We start from the raw sequence: 15,394 nt of genomic DNA, 5'->3' as shown, positions 1-15,394 counted from the left end.
GCACTAAATATTTACTCAGTAAACTGCCTAGCTGGCAAACAGCTCCGACTCAGTATATATAGCATAGTTGCACCTCTAAACTGCACTGAAAATTCCTACAATCAAGGAAGATTCCTTAGCAGAGATTATTTTAATGAAGAAACAGCCAAAACTTCAAGATCTGGCACAAACCGACTTGTATAACAAGTAATGAATTGCAAAGAAAGATTTTGCCAAGGAAGAGATACAGCAGCTTTTTCCTCCAGTTACTGCCCAACTTATTTGCTTATCCCACCAAGGCTGAACAGAACAAACTGAGTGACTATCCAGAAGCCCTGCTCCTTTCCCAGCCCCAACACTCAGTAGCTCTAATGGAATTTTGAAAGCAGTGAATGAAACAAAAACTTCACCTGATCCTGCTCTCCTCAGGATCCTGAAAGGCAAATCTCTCATTGCATTCACAACTTTTGCTAAGACAGAAAAGAGTCTGGAAAGGTGTTAGTGAAATTGCTACTACATAATTTATAGGGAAGCCAAATCAGGTTTTGAACTGATTAGTTACTTACATCCTGGTTTGGAGATTATAATATAATTATATTACACTCAGCCAACTGCTTTTTGTGCAATGACAGATTAAATATTTTAATTGCAACTCATAAGCCAATTTTTTTTCTGGAAGTGTTGTTAGTATATTTGTAAAACATGCTTGCTGATAGCTCAGCTGATTAAAAATTGTAGTTAGTTATATTAACAGTTTATCCCAGATTTTACTAATTCAAGCCATTCTTGGTAATCCCAGCACATATCGAATTGGTATGGAGGAAAGACATCCTGATCAAGCCCTTAAATGAGACCCAGCACATCAAGGATGGGATCTGTGCCCATGGGAAATCTGTCCTGCCAAGGACCAGACTGGTGCATGCAAATGTTGAGGCTACCAGTGCAACACATCACTAGCTAAATATTTCAGCCTGTCGTGACACAAACACTTTTTCAGAATGCAGGTGTGAAGTTCAACTCTGTTCACTTATTCCTAGCAACAATGTGAGGTGATATTGGTTTTATTTTCCCCAACCTGTTTGACATAAAGCAGTGTTCATCTTTTAATCTGATATCCCAATATTTAGGTCTTTCACAGGGAAAAAGAGATAGGGTAAAATCACTTTTTGGATGTGCATTAATTACTTTATTCTAAATTTCCATGAGATGAAGACACTGGAAAAACCTATTCATTGCAGGTAAGCCACATCTGTGACACATCACATGATATTTTTTCTTCAAATGCCTATTTTAAAATAATATCAAAACTACAGTGATAAGTATTTCAAACTACAGTGATAAGTATTTCCTTATCAAAAGAGACAGAAAAATTGAATTATGAGAAATAATTATGTTTTCCTTTTGTTCTCTTCTATCTCTAGAGATGGAAAAAAGTAGAAATCAAAATTCCTCAAAAGCTCTAAAAATTACTCCTCCATTTAATGAGAAAGCAGTCAAACATATAGTTTTTCATAGACTTATTCAAAACTTTCTTTTAGTCATGGGAGATTACAGAATAAATCCAGGCACATTTACACCCTGAAGGTGGGATGAGAACTCATGAGCACCAATGCAAATGCAGAATATGCCCAATTGATTTCTGCAGAGTTTTATTTCTACAGTACACAAGAATACATTGCAAATAGTTAAAACCACTGTGAAATGTCTTTTCCTGCATTTTTAAAGGGTGCCTCTATAGTCTCAGCTGTTTTCAGAGAGAAATATTGCTCGTTATTACTTGACTTGCGACTTGGAGTCAATTCTAAATGCAACTCTCATTTTAGTGTAGCTGCAACTAGTATTCATTATTAGGCCCAAGTTAGCCACAGATTTAAAGACCAATTCTTTCCATATCATTGTCTGTGAGATTTGATGAGGGACAGAAAATGCATTAAAAATAAAGGATAATTTCTTTTAGCATTATTTCCCATTTTAAAAGGAAAAAAAGGAACCTGAAATTCAAAGTAAGCCTGTTATATTTCCCTTGTTTTAACAAATGAAACCATTCTTATACAAAAAGATGAATTAATAACTCCTGTGTATCAGCATCAGAGATTGTCTATGAAAAAAAATAACCCCTTTCCATTTGGATTGTGCTGATAACATTTATTTTTCTCTTTCCATCTGGAAACCCTGTGGGTATCATGAGAATTGTAGCGAAGCTGATTGGGGTCATGAGTGAGGGCACTGGGATCAGAGCCAATGTCACATCCAGCCCCCTGCAGCTTCAACAGCTCCCAGAGAGAGTGTAAGTACAAATCTGTGGCATATTGGGAAATGAGGGTGGTAACAACTGAGGTCAGTGGCCAGAGTGTTTCAAATAGCCTTGGGAGCAGTGATAGGTTCTTAACCTGCAGCAGATATATTGAATGGAGTTTCAATGAGGAGTGGTGGTGTGTCCTGCAGCTCTAATCCTGCTGCTTTATGGAAGTTGGGTGCAATCACAGAAATACACGAACCTCCCAAATTGCATGGAGAGAGCCTTCTGCGTTCATCTGGTACAGAAGTTAGAACAGCAGATCTCATGCCTCTGGTTTATTTATTTGTTTAGCAGGATTGCTGAGAAGAAAATTAGAAGACAATTATATCAGTATTTTAATGATAGCAAGACAGAGTTTTCAAGTTCCTCAGAGAAAGGCAAAAGTGAGAAACATCTATAGCAGTAGCCTGTGGGTTTCCACACACTGCTCTTGCATTGCCTTTCTGAGACTGAAAATTATGTGGAAAATGCACTGTCTATGCTATATTTCATATAATAAAATATGAGTTGCTTTTTCACCCCCAGCCCCAGTCTCTGCTTTAGCTATGCTCTGCTACCGTGTTAAAAAGGATGGTACAGGTCCACTGGTACTGCACCAGAGGAGAAAGAGGAGACATTTGTGGCCTAGACCACAATACAAGGTAGCAGAGAACTTGTGACAAACATCCTTTCCTATGCAAGCATCCAGAACCAACATAAAAATCTCTGAGGAGAAATGGTGCTGAGTAGCAGATGCCTTCTCAAACTGCCCCAAGAGCCTGACTGCTTTGACACACTTGAGTGCTCAGAGCACACTTGAGTGCCTGAGCTACAGGCCACTAAGCCCCTGGGGGACATGAAGAAGACATGTCTGAAAGCCCCTCTCTCTCTCTCACAAAGTCAACCTTATGAATAGAATGAATACAGCTTCTGCAACCGCAGCTGCAAGAATACCTGGTGCTCCTGACTCTGTCCATGCTGCAGTCCGGTAGCTGGAGCATTTGAAGTGGCAGAATCTGATTGTTTCCCACCTTGGCCCAAGGGTGTTCAGCATCCCTTGGAGGAAGGCTGGCTACCAGACAGCAGGAGCTATGTGGGCTCCTTGTTTTTCCCTTTCTTTTCCCACTGACATGCAGTGTATCAAGTCCCTAAGTAGCAGGATCAGACCATGCAAATCCAGAGCTGCCTGTCTCCCAACAGCACTTGTATCACAAAGATTGGGTCATTTTCCTTGCTCACACATTATGAACTGTGTGACAGGACAAAAGAAACTGAAGCCCTGCATTTATTTCTGCCCTCTGAGTACAGCTACCAACATGTGCTCCTCAGGGAATTTGAGCCTATGGATGCCTGGTCCCTGAACCCTACCAAGTGTAGGTATGAGATACACTAAACACACAGCTTTGCCAAGCTGGCAGTTGTAGGCACATAAAACTGCCCAGTGTCCCACTAGCAGCAATTAGGCAGAGCTTTAAAAACATCCAACTTCTCAACAGTATTAGCTACGGCAAAGCAAAGATTCTTTAACTGAGATGGAAATGAATGCATGTGTAATCCTGCAGAAGGAGGCATTTATCTAATGAAAATAGTTTGATAGCTTCAAATGACAGTGAATTCCCTGGGATAACAAATCTGGGTGGCTGGTATCATCTCCAGAGAGGGCATATTCCAAATTAATCTTGTTATCATGCAAAGAACTACAATTTAACAATTCATCTTTCCAAAGAGATGAATGTTTTCACCAGATGTTGGCATGGGATGCACTTAGGTCATCTGCTCTGCCTCAAACCCCATCCTGAAATTAGTAAGTGCTTTTAAGGTGCTCTTTCAAAAAAAACCTGTTATGTGATTGTCACTTCACAGTATCATACATGGGTGTGTAAACGTGTGTATAGTTATATGTATGTTTATATACATACATACACATATGTGTGTGTATGAGAAGAGAACAGAAATTAACAGCTGTGCTTTAGTCCAGCACCTGTACTTTTTGCCTCTCTGAAAACACAAGTTGCTGAAGGAGCAGATCACTCTTGGATCTTTCTCAACATCAGCAGCAACACTGCACCGTTACACCTCAGTGCTTCAATAGATGAACATGTCTCCTAGTGAGAAGTCCAGTGCCCTGTTATTCAAAGTCAGACTGTTGTTAACCACATGCTCTCAGCTTGTAAACAACAGTAAAATCAGTAGACAGCCCTCAGAAACAGATTCTCTCATGCTAGCCTCTTAAACTATGTCTGGACTTTAATTGTGCTTGGACTGCAAAACCATATATATATTGCATAAGTTGAAAAATTCCTTACAATGTTTTCAGATTTCTTTGTAATAAATCAGGTTCTAATTAAAGTATTTATTTCCCACTGGATTTGCATGTAAGGTTAAGACAGCTGCCACATAGAAAATGCAATATAGAGTTTATTGCCTGATTCCTAGCATGTAAAAGGAGATTCTAATGGGAGTATCACAGATTTGAAAGTGAGCATGGATACCACAGGTATCCCTGCTCAAATAGGTACTGTTTCACTGGGTTCATTTGGTACACCCATTTGACAAATATGGCAAAATCTGAGAAATGAAAAGGGCCAAAACATTTTTCAAATTCATGAGCTAACCATTTAACTTCAGCCTGTTGGGGAATGTGGTCAGCACAAATGGGATAAGCTTCAAAAATTTAGAAATCCTATAAATTAGAGCAGAAATTCTTCTGCCAAATTTTACTAGTTTTAGAACGAAGAAAGACCTTTTGAACAAAAAAAAATGCTCGGGTGATTTGTTAAAAGTTGCTCCAGCTCCTTCAGCTTAGGTGGATAAAATAACAGTGATAATATAATTTGCCAGGTATCTTTCACCTGACAGCAAGCTTTTGAGTTCAATTGTTCTGTTTGCCCCATTTATGAAATTAATCTCATAGTTATAAGAGATCTCTCTGCAGATTATGGGAAATACCTGACTTGTTCTTCCTGGGAAGCACAGCAGCTTCAATACTGCCAGTAATGAAAAAAATCTGCATTTTTACAGCTTGTGGTATAGCCACAGAAGAGAGACAGATCTCTGAGGGGAGTAGGAGCAAGTCAACTTGTGCTGAATGAAACTCCCAGCAACAATGCTTTGGGTTGCTGCTGTTAGAAGCTCTCAGAACCAGTATGAGGAATCCGGTAAGGCACTGCTGCCCTCAGCACCCAGAGGGACATGGGACACCATGCAGCTGTCAGAGACTTGCTGCTGGGGGCAAACTCTGCCCCACTCTGGGAGCCCAGCTATGGCTGAGGTGTGCACTGGGCTCCCTGCACTGGCCAACACACTCAGGAGAGCCAAACCTTTGGGTGCCAGGTACAGTGGAAGCAGTACCTGTATTGTTTTAAACTATCTTTCCACACAAAAAGCCTGCAAAATCTGCTTACATTGAGGAGATACAGGTATCCTGTGCTATCCCTGGGTTCTTTCTACCTTTAAGCTGTCCTTTTCTATTCCAAGCTTCCCCCCCTCTGCTCCTGCTCCTTCTCCCCCAGTTAATATGTTGCATCTTATTTCATGCTGTGACACCATTAGTGGAACCTAATCTCCTCTCTAAAGTAGACTATTAGTGTTTGGTTGGGGCCACTTATGAGGTCATACACTCACACAGCACTTATCTGAAGTAAATGCCTTGTAGCTAATCAGGAAAAGGTAACATGCCATCACCCTGCCCACGGCTTCCGAGCACCCAAATTCCACTCATTTACAGTGAGAGAAACCCCAAGCAGCCCAAGGTTTGATTTTTCCTTTTACATGACAGAAGCCATAGCCCTTGAGTGACTAGGATGGAATGAGAAAGGAATAAACAATTAGACAGGGCTGCTGGAACAAATCCTCCTGTTTCATTTTTCTTCTTCACTTGTCTCAGTGGGAGTAGTTTTACCTCCTATTGACACCCATTGTGCTCTTGGCTGCTTGCTACGATGCAGCTGTTTTCTTAATGCCTATCAACCCTCTCCCTTTTTATGATACAAAGGTGACTTGTTAATACAAATGTTGTTGAAACCTTAATAACAATGAGTCCCAGTCGTGATCAATGATATTGCACCTTGGCAAGGGAATGTATCAATGCTTATGGATTCATTTAAAAGTCATCTGCACAAGGCTGCTGATTTTTTATTTTAAAAATCTCCACATAAGAAATATGACTGCTCTATCAGAATGACGTTTCTAACTCGACTGGGTGCAGTAACACAGTATTACAGCTCTACGATTTCCTGTGATACCCACTTAGTCTCGTATCTATCTTTTTCTATCTGCTCCAGAGACTACATTTAAACAGAACCTGAGTCTTCCAATGAAATCCTCACATCCCAGTTATGCTCAGTCCTCTTAAAAAGGTACTTTGATGCATCTGTTCTCCAGAGGTACTTCCAAGGAAGCCACATGATTCTCAATGCCATTTTTGTTTCATTATCAAAACCTCTGCTCAAACCGAATGTTATCCCCACCTAAACACCAGCTGAATTGTCTCTGGACTTACTAAGCAGCATGTTAATGTTATTTCAGAAAGTGTATTACCCATCAAAGCTGTGTGTATGAATGGCCACACCTCAAAATGCCATTTTGCTCAAAAGTAAATATACCATTTATAAAGATGACTCCTTTGCTTTATGGCATTCTTGTATGGCTGTTGGCCTGGTCACATCAGCAGCTGTATGCTAGTGCAAAGTGATATTGGATTAAAAGATCAGGAATGATGAAATCGAATAAAGATACCCATACATGTAACTGACAGGGTGCATAATCCATAGAGAAGTGTTGTTTTCAGATGGGAAACAAGCTTGAGAGAACTTCATTCCTCAAATATTCTCAGTTCTGGATCAGGGTATTTTAAGTTATTTCCTACTTAATCCACTCAGCCAGAGACATGATCATTGGACTCTGTAGGGATAGGTTTGCCCTAGAGAATAAACGGTTTTGGTGCTCAAAACACGAAAGCTGAATCGTTCAGAAAGTGAGCTACACTGCTATTGTAATTCTGAGTAGAGGAGCCATGTAACACAGCTGCTTTATGCTTTGAAAACTGTTTCCAGTGTTCCAGTGTCATATATTCCTCTAGATCATTACACTCTCACATGAAACTAATCAACATTACAAATTGAAATTAATCTAGCAAACACACTGTTCCTCATTAAAAAATTATTAGGTTCCATTACACTGTTTTTAAAATCCACACAGGGATTAGCTAGAATTTTGACAAGTGTCAACCCCAAAAGCAGGAATAGTTGCTAATGCCTGATTTAAAAGTCTTCCGATTTTGTACCTCTGTATTGGGAACAATAGAGTCTTTTTTGGACCTTTGGTTTGTGCAAGGACTCTGAGTCACCGAATATTTTATGTTATTCAATGAACTACAGTATGAGTCATTCATGAGCTTTCAAGTATTTTTGGAATTGTGTTATTTTGCTTAAAATTGCAGAAAAATCGACTAGCAGAAGTGACAAAAAATGCACCACTGTAGATTTAATAAGATCACATGGTGGAAGCAGAGCATATACACACATCAGCATAAAAATTAATTTAAGCAAAAATTAGGTCTACAAAGGAAACGAGGGATTCAACAATGAATTGTTAGAGAGTTATTGTATTCTGAACAGGACCCATTTTACTGAAGCTAGTCATGGTTGCCAAAAAGTTCTTGCCTCAGATGCTGTCCGTGCTTACAATACTTATTTCCATACTCTGCTGCAGTTTACCATTTCTACAGCATTCTGCAGACATGCAAGATTTTTATGAGCGGTAAATGATTAAGAGCTTGATCATAGGGATATCAGACACCATTCAAAGGACATGACCAAATTCCATTGGTGAGGCCAGTGAAGAACTAAATCCAATTGAAAAGAGTCAGTCCCTCTGCAGTCTAGGACACAGATTATTCACACTACTCCTAGTGTGAAACAGTATTCCTAGATTTACATAAGGATTTTGTTACTTTGTCTGGTGTGGGTTTGGGTTTTTTTTTGTGTGTGTGGATGTTTTTTTGGTTTGTTCATTTTAAATGGTGCCTAGACACACTATATACCATAAGGAGTGACTTCAGTGTAAGGACCTGAATCTCCAGCCTCACTGGGAGACAGGAAAAATAAACCAAGCTTCACACAGAGCACATGAAGAGCTGTGGCAGAGCTCTGAGCTCACAACCTTGTTTGTGGTGACCATCCAACACCGCTTTTCACACAGGTTCAAACTAAATGACATTTAGTCATGGTTCTCTTGAGCAGAAATCAGTTTTGGCTTTCTAGCGAGGCTGAATTAAAGCCATTTGGAGAAATAATGAGAAGGATTGTGTCAAAATCTGGAAGTTTTTCCTCCACTGAGAGCCAAAGTTCTTGTGTCACAAGACTTCGCCTGAAAGAGAAAGTTTTCTCAGATGCATGACTGTGTTGACACTCTTATTCTTGCTTGAGAGTGGCTTTTCATGTTTTTTTTGAAAGTCCTTGCTAAGCAGTATAAAATAAGTCAAATAAGAATGGGCTCATGGGGCTTCTTTGGACAGAACTAACAAATTTACACTTTAGTGAATTCTGAACAAACCTTCCCAGAATACACAAGATGTCAGCCAGTGAGAAATTCACCATTTCTCAAACATTTGATGTCAATTGGACATCAAATGGATGGACATCCCATATTGCTTTCTGCAAAGGGAGCAAGAGGTAACTATGAAGTTGGTTCCAAATGACCTTCACTGTTTCCAAGTCTCTGAGTGATTACAGGATGAGGGATCTTCTAGTGTGATGCTATGAAAAAGGCAGTTGCATCCAGCCTGTCCCAAATAATTTTAACAGCCTTTCCTAGTGCATAACTGCTAATCTGCTGCTGATGAGTGCCATGCAAGGCAAGGACCTCTCTTCCTGTACAATTCATTGTCTGCTGCGTACAGATGAAAGAGTGGGGAGCCCAGAGCTCATGAGAGTGGCCATTCAGCTGCTTCTGCACGACTGTCCTAAAATATGAGAACATTAGGTATTGTTAATAGATATTAGGTATTATTAATAGGTATTATTAGTACTAGCAGAGCACTTTTCAGAAAATATTTTATCAGAATACTATGGTTGGTCAAGGTCAAAGAAATATTTCATATAGAATATTTAGAATAGGTTTTCTGTTGACATGAGAGGAAGCAGGCTATGGATAAATTCTCAGCTGGCCATGGAAATGATGCACTGAACCATACAAAGTAGAACGTATGCCCATCATCATTGGTCTGATATGGTGGGAATAGCAGGGAGTGCTAATGAGGTGCATTTGCAAGTAAATGGTAACATGGCAATTATTATGCAAACTGATTTTTTTAATGAAAAAAAATTTAAGAACTCCAATCATCTTGATACAAAAAAATTAGCTTTGGGAAAAGAGTTTCTGCATACAGCTTCAGTATTTAACTGATGAAAAAACTGAGGGAAAGGGTTTGTCTATCACTAGAAAATCTGCAAGACTAAGAATTTTGCTTGGACTTCAAACTCCTTCCTGTCATGCATGAATGACAGGTGCCACTTGCAGTAGTTTTCTATTCTCCTTTCTGAGAAATTTGAATTGTGCTCCGTCAAAGAAAGAGCTGGCTGCCCACTCACATTCACAGCTACAATAAGAACTTCGACAAACTTCCTTACCATAGTCCTCGTTTGGAGGTAAATTCTCCAAAGTTCTAGAAAAATGGCTGCTTAAAAATGAAGAGGCTAAAGATAAAAGGGATCTGGGGAGTGACTGCTTCTCATGCTGCCCTATCAAAGGACAGCACGAGTTAAATAGTTTTTCATAAAAAGGCAAAGGAAAAAAAAAGGTGCGTGTATCACTTAAAGACAGAGGAGAAATCTGTTATTAACGTTTTGGAAGAAAGGCTGCCTATATTTTTGCTGATATTTTTTCTCTGAGCAGAGCTAACAAAACAGCATTTGTCTCAGTCATCCTAGTACATCATGTAATTGTATCATTCAAGCTTGTTTCAGGTACGGGCTGCTTTTCCATTAATTATATTCCATGCACATGTATACATATCAGAGCTGTTGGGATGTCTATTTCTATTAGTTTAACAAGCCCTGGTATTAATGAGATTGCTCTATAATTGAACCTTTTCATGGGTCCCTTGGTGATGAAATTATGCTAATCTGAATCTGCAACCACAAGGCATCCATCATACTTGATCAAATAGTAAACATCAACAGTGATATGCTGGGAGTGTAAATGTACCGTTAATTATTACATAAATGAACAAGCCCCATTATTTCATCTTTATATTCATGCAACTTAATAAAATGGATGAAGACAGGGTATATCAGACCTCCACTATGTGGCAGCATGGTCCACTTAACAGGAGCGTGAGCTTGTAAATATTGTTATATCTTGAGGCCTGATATTCTCTGCATATAAAAGAGGAAAGAAGGAGGATATATTTCATTTCCCTGAGTCACTTTTGTGGCAAACAATGATACTGATCAATTACATACCTTTAAAAGGGAAAAAACATCTGATTTCTTTGATGCTATAATTGTTTGGTTTTAAAACCTGTGTGGATTGTGGATCACGAAGGGTTTTAAGCAAGAGATATATCTCAGAATGTCTGAAGTGGAATGATTTACATCAACTTCAGAAAATGTCTGTAAACTTAAGCAGATAAGATCTTCTGTACCTACACTTGCAAAAATAAATGGATTTGCAGGATGCCTGTGTTGCTGCAGGCATCACTCCTCAGCGATTGCTACACCACACTAAAGAAAAGAAGTAAAAATTTCAGGCTGCTGTTAATCAATAATATGAGGAGGACCAGAATTGCCACAGAGAAAGCATAAACATTAATATCATTTTTTGGTCAATGTTTTTTATTAGGTGCACTGTACCTTGTAACTATCTGAGCAAGAACTAAATTTCAATGCAAGTTGCATTTATTTTTGCCTCAACATGTACAGACGTAAACAGAAATTAAAAGAAGATTTTATTTTGTTTGGTAGCATTTTAGTTTGACAAATCACAAGCCCAATTTTATCTAGTGACCAGAATATTCTTCCACAAATTCTGATAAAGGAGAAATACCTTATCAGAGATCTTACAAATATATTGAGCAAGATATGTGCTTCACTGATGTGAAATGCATCCGTGCCAGATGTCACTGACTAACTTCAAAAAACAAGATCAGTTTTCGGTTTTGAGCATGTTCTGCTAATTTCTATATAAGAGTATGTTGTGCTGATGATAGCAAATCTACTTTTAAATCCCTTTTGACTCATGCTTTGCCTCTGCCTTTTTAATATGTAACAGAGCTACTTTAAATACATTTGTAGAAAAACGTTCTGTAAGCCATCAAGTTATACATTCAATTAATATAAAAATATAGGGATATATATTATGACTTTTCATAGGAGAAATACATAATTCAATAGAGGAGCATTTGAAAATGTACTTAATAACTTTCAGACATAGTTCAAAATAAGTTCCCTGGATTGATGCAATCCTGGGGCAATACAACTTATAGAACTGCAAGCTGCTTACTCCAAGCTGATTCTACTGCTGCTAAAATCAAGATAAAGGCCTTTGCGACAGGGCCTATTCCAGTATTTATGTTACCTCTATTGGCAAGTGAACTACAAAACCCTGGGCTGATTTAAAAAAAAAAAATCATAAAAAAAAATTTGTTTAACAGACTTCTTAAAACATTCTCATTTGGCTTCTACTGTTAACATACTTATTTAAAAACATTTCCATTTAAAAACTGAAGTCCTGAGCTTTTGTATAGATAATGACTTAGAAACAAGCAGAAGGAGAGAGGGCTGCCCCTCTGAGCTCCCAGGCTCATAATGTATTTATTCACATTCTGTTAATGACATTTTGCATTACTGAGACAGTTTGCCTCAACTTTCCTTTATCAAAATTGTTTTGAGATATATACCAATCATGGTAAGAGCTTCATATTACAGAAACAGCATATCAAAAAGTACCACACAACACCACATTCAATCTTGCAATTTCTTCTCTTTCCAACATCTGTCAGTGGAACTGCACAGGACTGTTTGTTCAGCACTCCTTCCAGAAAGCACCACATTCTGATACTTCTTCCCTTATTTACACCACCATCACTGCTCATTTCAGCAGCCTGACTCAGTTTCAAACAAGACTAGTGTCAGGCACTTTAAGAGATTGTTTCCATCCTTCCTTTTTCTTGTTTTTGACAGCATTGCCTAACGCTCTGGTTTCCCTCAGACGTGCTTTTGTAACTGTCTCCTGCTGAATCAGCAGCCTCTCCTACTGAATTTACCAATGCCAGCTACACCAGGTTCACCCTGTTCTGTGACACCACCTGGGAGTCTTAAACCAGCCAGAGAAGCCCTGCCACTCCAAAAGATTAGCCATCAAAATGTCAAGGGACCTGGAAAATTGGAGAGAGTTGAAGGAAGAGAGGAGCTCCAGGCAGAACCCCCCCCCCCAACAGCAAATGAGCAATGGAACCACCTCAGGTTTATGGGTGTGTAGGGATTTGACCATAGAAAGGGGTTTAAACTCCCTTTGTCCAACTGGTTGCTGAGGAATGCTGGCATCTGCAAAGGCAGGCTCTGCTCCTTGGCATGTCCAGGTGCCTCCCTGAATCTACAGAGGCTTGTGCTGAAATCACAAAACTGCTCCTTCCCTTTAGTGAGGTTACGGCACAGCCACCCCAGGGGAAGTGGGGCCGACGCACTCCTGTAGGAATGACTCCCCACAGCACAAGTCTTTGCCCTTTTGTGTCACCTGAGCTTGTCTAATCTCATATTCCAGTTAATGAATTTGATTTTTATTTATTTTTCGATTGAGGATTCCTTTATTAATGCAGATACATAAAATAATCCTCTAGATTTCTTTACGTAAACTATAATAATAATTTATTGCAAGTATTGTATGAGACAAAATCATGGAACAGCTTTTCCCAATGACAGAAAATTATTGAAAATTTGTACCGCTATTTATAATTATATCTGATTTTATTAATTACAGATGGGACAGCAAAACAATTTCTGAGGATCTTTTGTTCATGGCATTTTAAAAATCAAAACTATTCCTATAACTCCTAATCTATAGTCATCAAGAGAAATCTATCCTTTCTTGAGTTTTATTACTATACAAGGCCTTTGTTACTTATCAATATACATCTTTTGGTAATTATTTTTACTCTCTGTCCAAACAACATCAGCAAACTAGATCCAAGATCCTATTGCCCTTGATTTCTTAAAGTTTAGCAAAAGAATTCAAGCAGTTTCAAACTATGAATATTTCTATTGAAACCAGAAAACCTTAACTTAATTTACATTTCTGTTGTCGTTGTTATTATTATTCACTGTTCCCGTTTGTAACCTTGATAATATGTTTATTTTGACTAGATATTCTAACCAGGGGTTTGATTAGCTGCTTGGCTCTCCTGTTTATACAAGTCACCTCTCAGAAGACTTGTCTCCCATTGCAATGATCCTTTCCTATGTGAGATCATACATTTTCAAATCACAAATGAGTGAAACAATTAAAGCCACTAAATTAAGTTAGACTTCAATCCTTTTACTTTTCATCCATTCAGACTTTCCTAAATAAATTATCTGCTATTCTAATTTTCCAGTCATGAAAGTCTTTCCACTAGGGTTTGGTAGAGATTTTGGTCAACTTTATTACTAACAAGCATTTATAATCCTTAATTGTTTGCTAGAAATTCAAAATTGTTTCTTACCCGCGTATTCAATATTGCATAATAACGTGTATAAGATAGTTTCTCAGTCTCCCTGCTGATGAGTTTACTCATTTGAATGTAAGTTAAGAACGACCATAGAACACAATGTTCCTTGTTTCAAGTGTATTCCTACCTAAATCAATTCCCTTGTGTCAAGGACACCCCTCTGTACTATTAAAATCAATATAGTCCTGATCCTTTCTGAACGGGAGATCCCAAATCAAGCAAACAAACAAGTACAACCAGGAAAGGCCAGCACTAAAATTTACAGCCAACTAAGGTTAAGTAATTAGTGCAGATTTGCCAAAGTTCTTATCATTCAGCAACTCTCATTTTGATATTTCAGGTCCAAAATTCAGATCTCTCTGGGTATTCTGTTTCTGACTAATTTATCTCATAAAACTCATGACAAACACCAAAACGATTGTATGCAGATTTGAAGCTTTTAGTCAACTGTAGGAATTATACTCCACACAAAATAATTAGCATTATTTTCCAGACAGTCATGGATCCATAGTGTTAGCTGGAAAGAAGCACTGGAGGTCAGTTACTCCAAGCTCCACTCAAGCAAGGGCTGCTGTCAGCACTGAACAGCCACATCTTTCTGCAGCTGACCCATGGAAACCTGCACAGTGTAACCTGGAAGGCCATTGTTCATTACAAAAATAACTCAGGATTCAGAACAACATATTTCAATGTAATATCAGAGATTTGCAGGTGGTCTTGAAAGCTAAATGTTGACTTTATTTCCATGTGGATGGGCATATCTGATGGGTACAGGTATGACAAGAATTTGGTCCATGGCAGCCTACAACATTCATACAGCATTGCTCTGCAGAGCAATAATAAGGTGAACGTTCAAGGTACTCAAAGTCTGTTGATTATCACTCCAAAACTCCTGAAGGAGATTTACTTTTGAACCCCTCCTATGTTTTGTGCCTGTCAATACCTGTCACCCACCTTTTCCTGGATGAATACTTCTCCATCAGTACAACTGAGACAAATGAAATGCCTGGGGATATACACATGCATTAAATAGCTATGCATGCTGAGAATCACTAAGGGATCAGAGGATTGGCCAACCAGAGTAAAACATAGAAATGGAAATCTTACATGAAGGGTTGATGTCATTGTTTCAGTGATACTCCAGGGGGGAAGCTTCTAAAATTCTAGCTGAAAACTTTTGACACCAGTCTCTCAGAGAACATATATATAGATAGATAGATAGATATATGTGTGTGTGTGTGTGTTATACATGTACATGTTTGTCTGTGCTCATATAGTCCTCTGTCTTCCTTGTAGATACAGAAATAAAGTCATTTTCTTTCAGATCAGCCATACTAACCTCACTATCCCTGCAGTGGGATTCTTATCAGGAAGCAAACGATGTAGTTTTAAGTCAGAACTGGTATCATTACTGTAGAGCACAGTTAGAG

At 38.6% G+C, this 15,394-nt stretch overlaps 2 long non-coding RNA genes across 8 annotated transcripts in view; one reads left to right on the top strand and one right to left on the bottom strand.

Moving 5' to 3' along the window:
• LOC121664299 overlaps positions 1-15,394 on the bottom strand; it is a 193,062-nt gene that overhangs the window by 28,754 nt on the left and 148,914 nt on the right. The gene's annotated exons all lie outside the window — the stretch shown is intronic.
• LOC121664297 overlaps positions 12,539-15,394 on the top strand; it is a 33,389-nt gene continuing 30,533 nt past the window's right edge. For 2 of the 6 annotated variants that reach the window (XR_006015941.1, XR_006015942.1), the window contains exon 1: positions 12,540-12,723. This is a non-coding gene — a long non-coding RNA (uncharacterized LOC121664297). Of the gene's footprint in view, positions 12,732-15,394 lie in introns of all 6 variants that reach the window. The other 4 variants (XR_006015940.1, XR_006015945.1, XR_006015943.1 and 1 more) reach the window with 4 other exon arrangements.

The sequence above is a fragment of the Corvus kubaryi genome, unplaced genomic scaffold (genome assembly GCF_017639235.1).
Source record: "Corvus kubaryi isolate FWS band 111438036 unplaced genomic scaffold, C.kubaryi_AGA036_p1.0 37300, whole genome shotgun sequence".
Taxonomy (NCBI): domain Eukaryota; kingdom Metazoa; phylum Chordata; class Aves; order Passeriformes; family Corvidae; genus Corvus; species Corvus kubaryi.
This window is presented reverse-complemented; position numbering and strand designations above follow the sequence as displayed.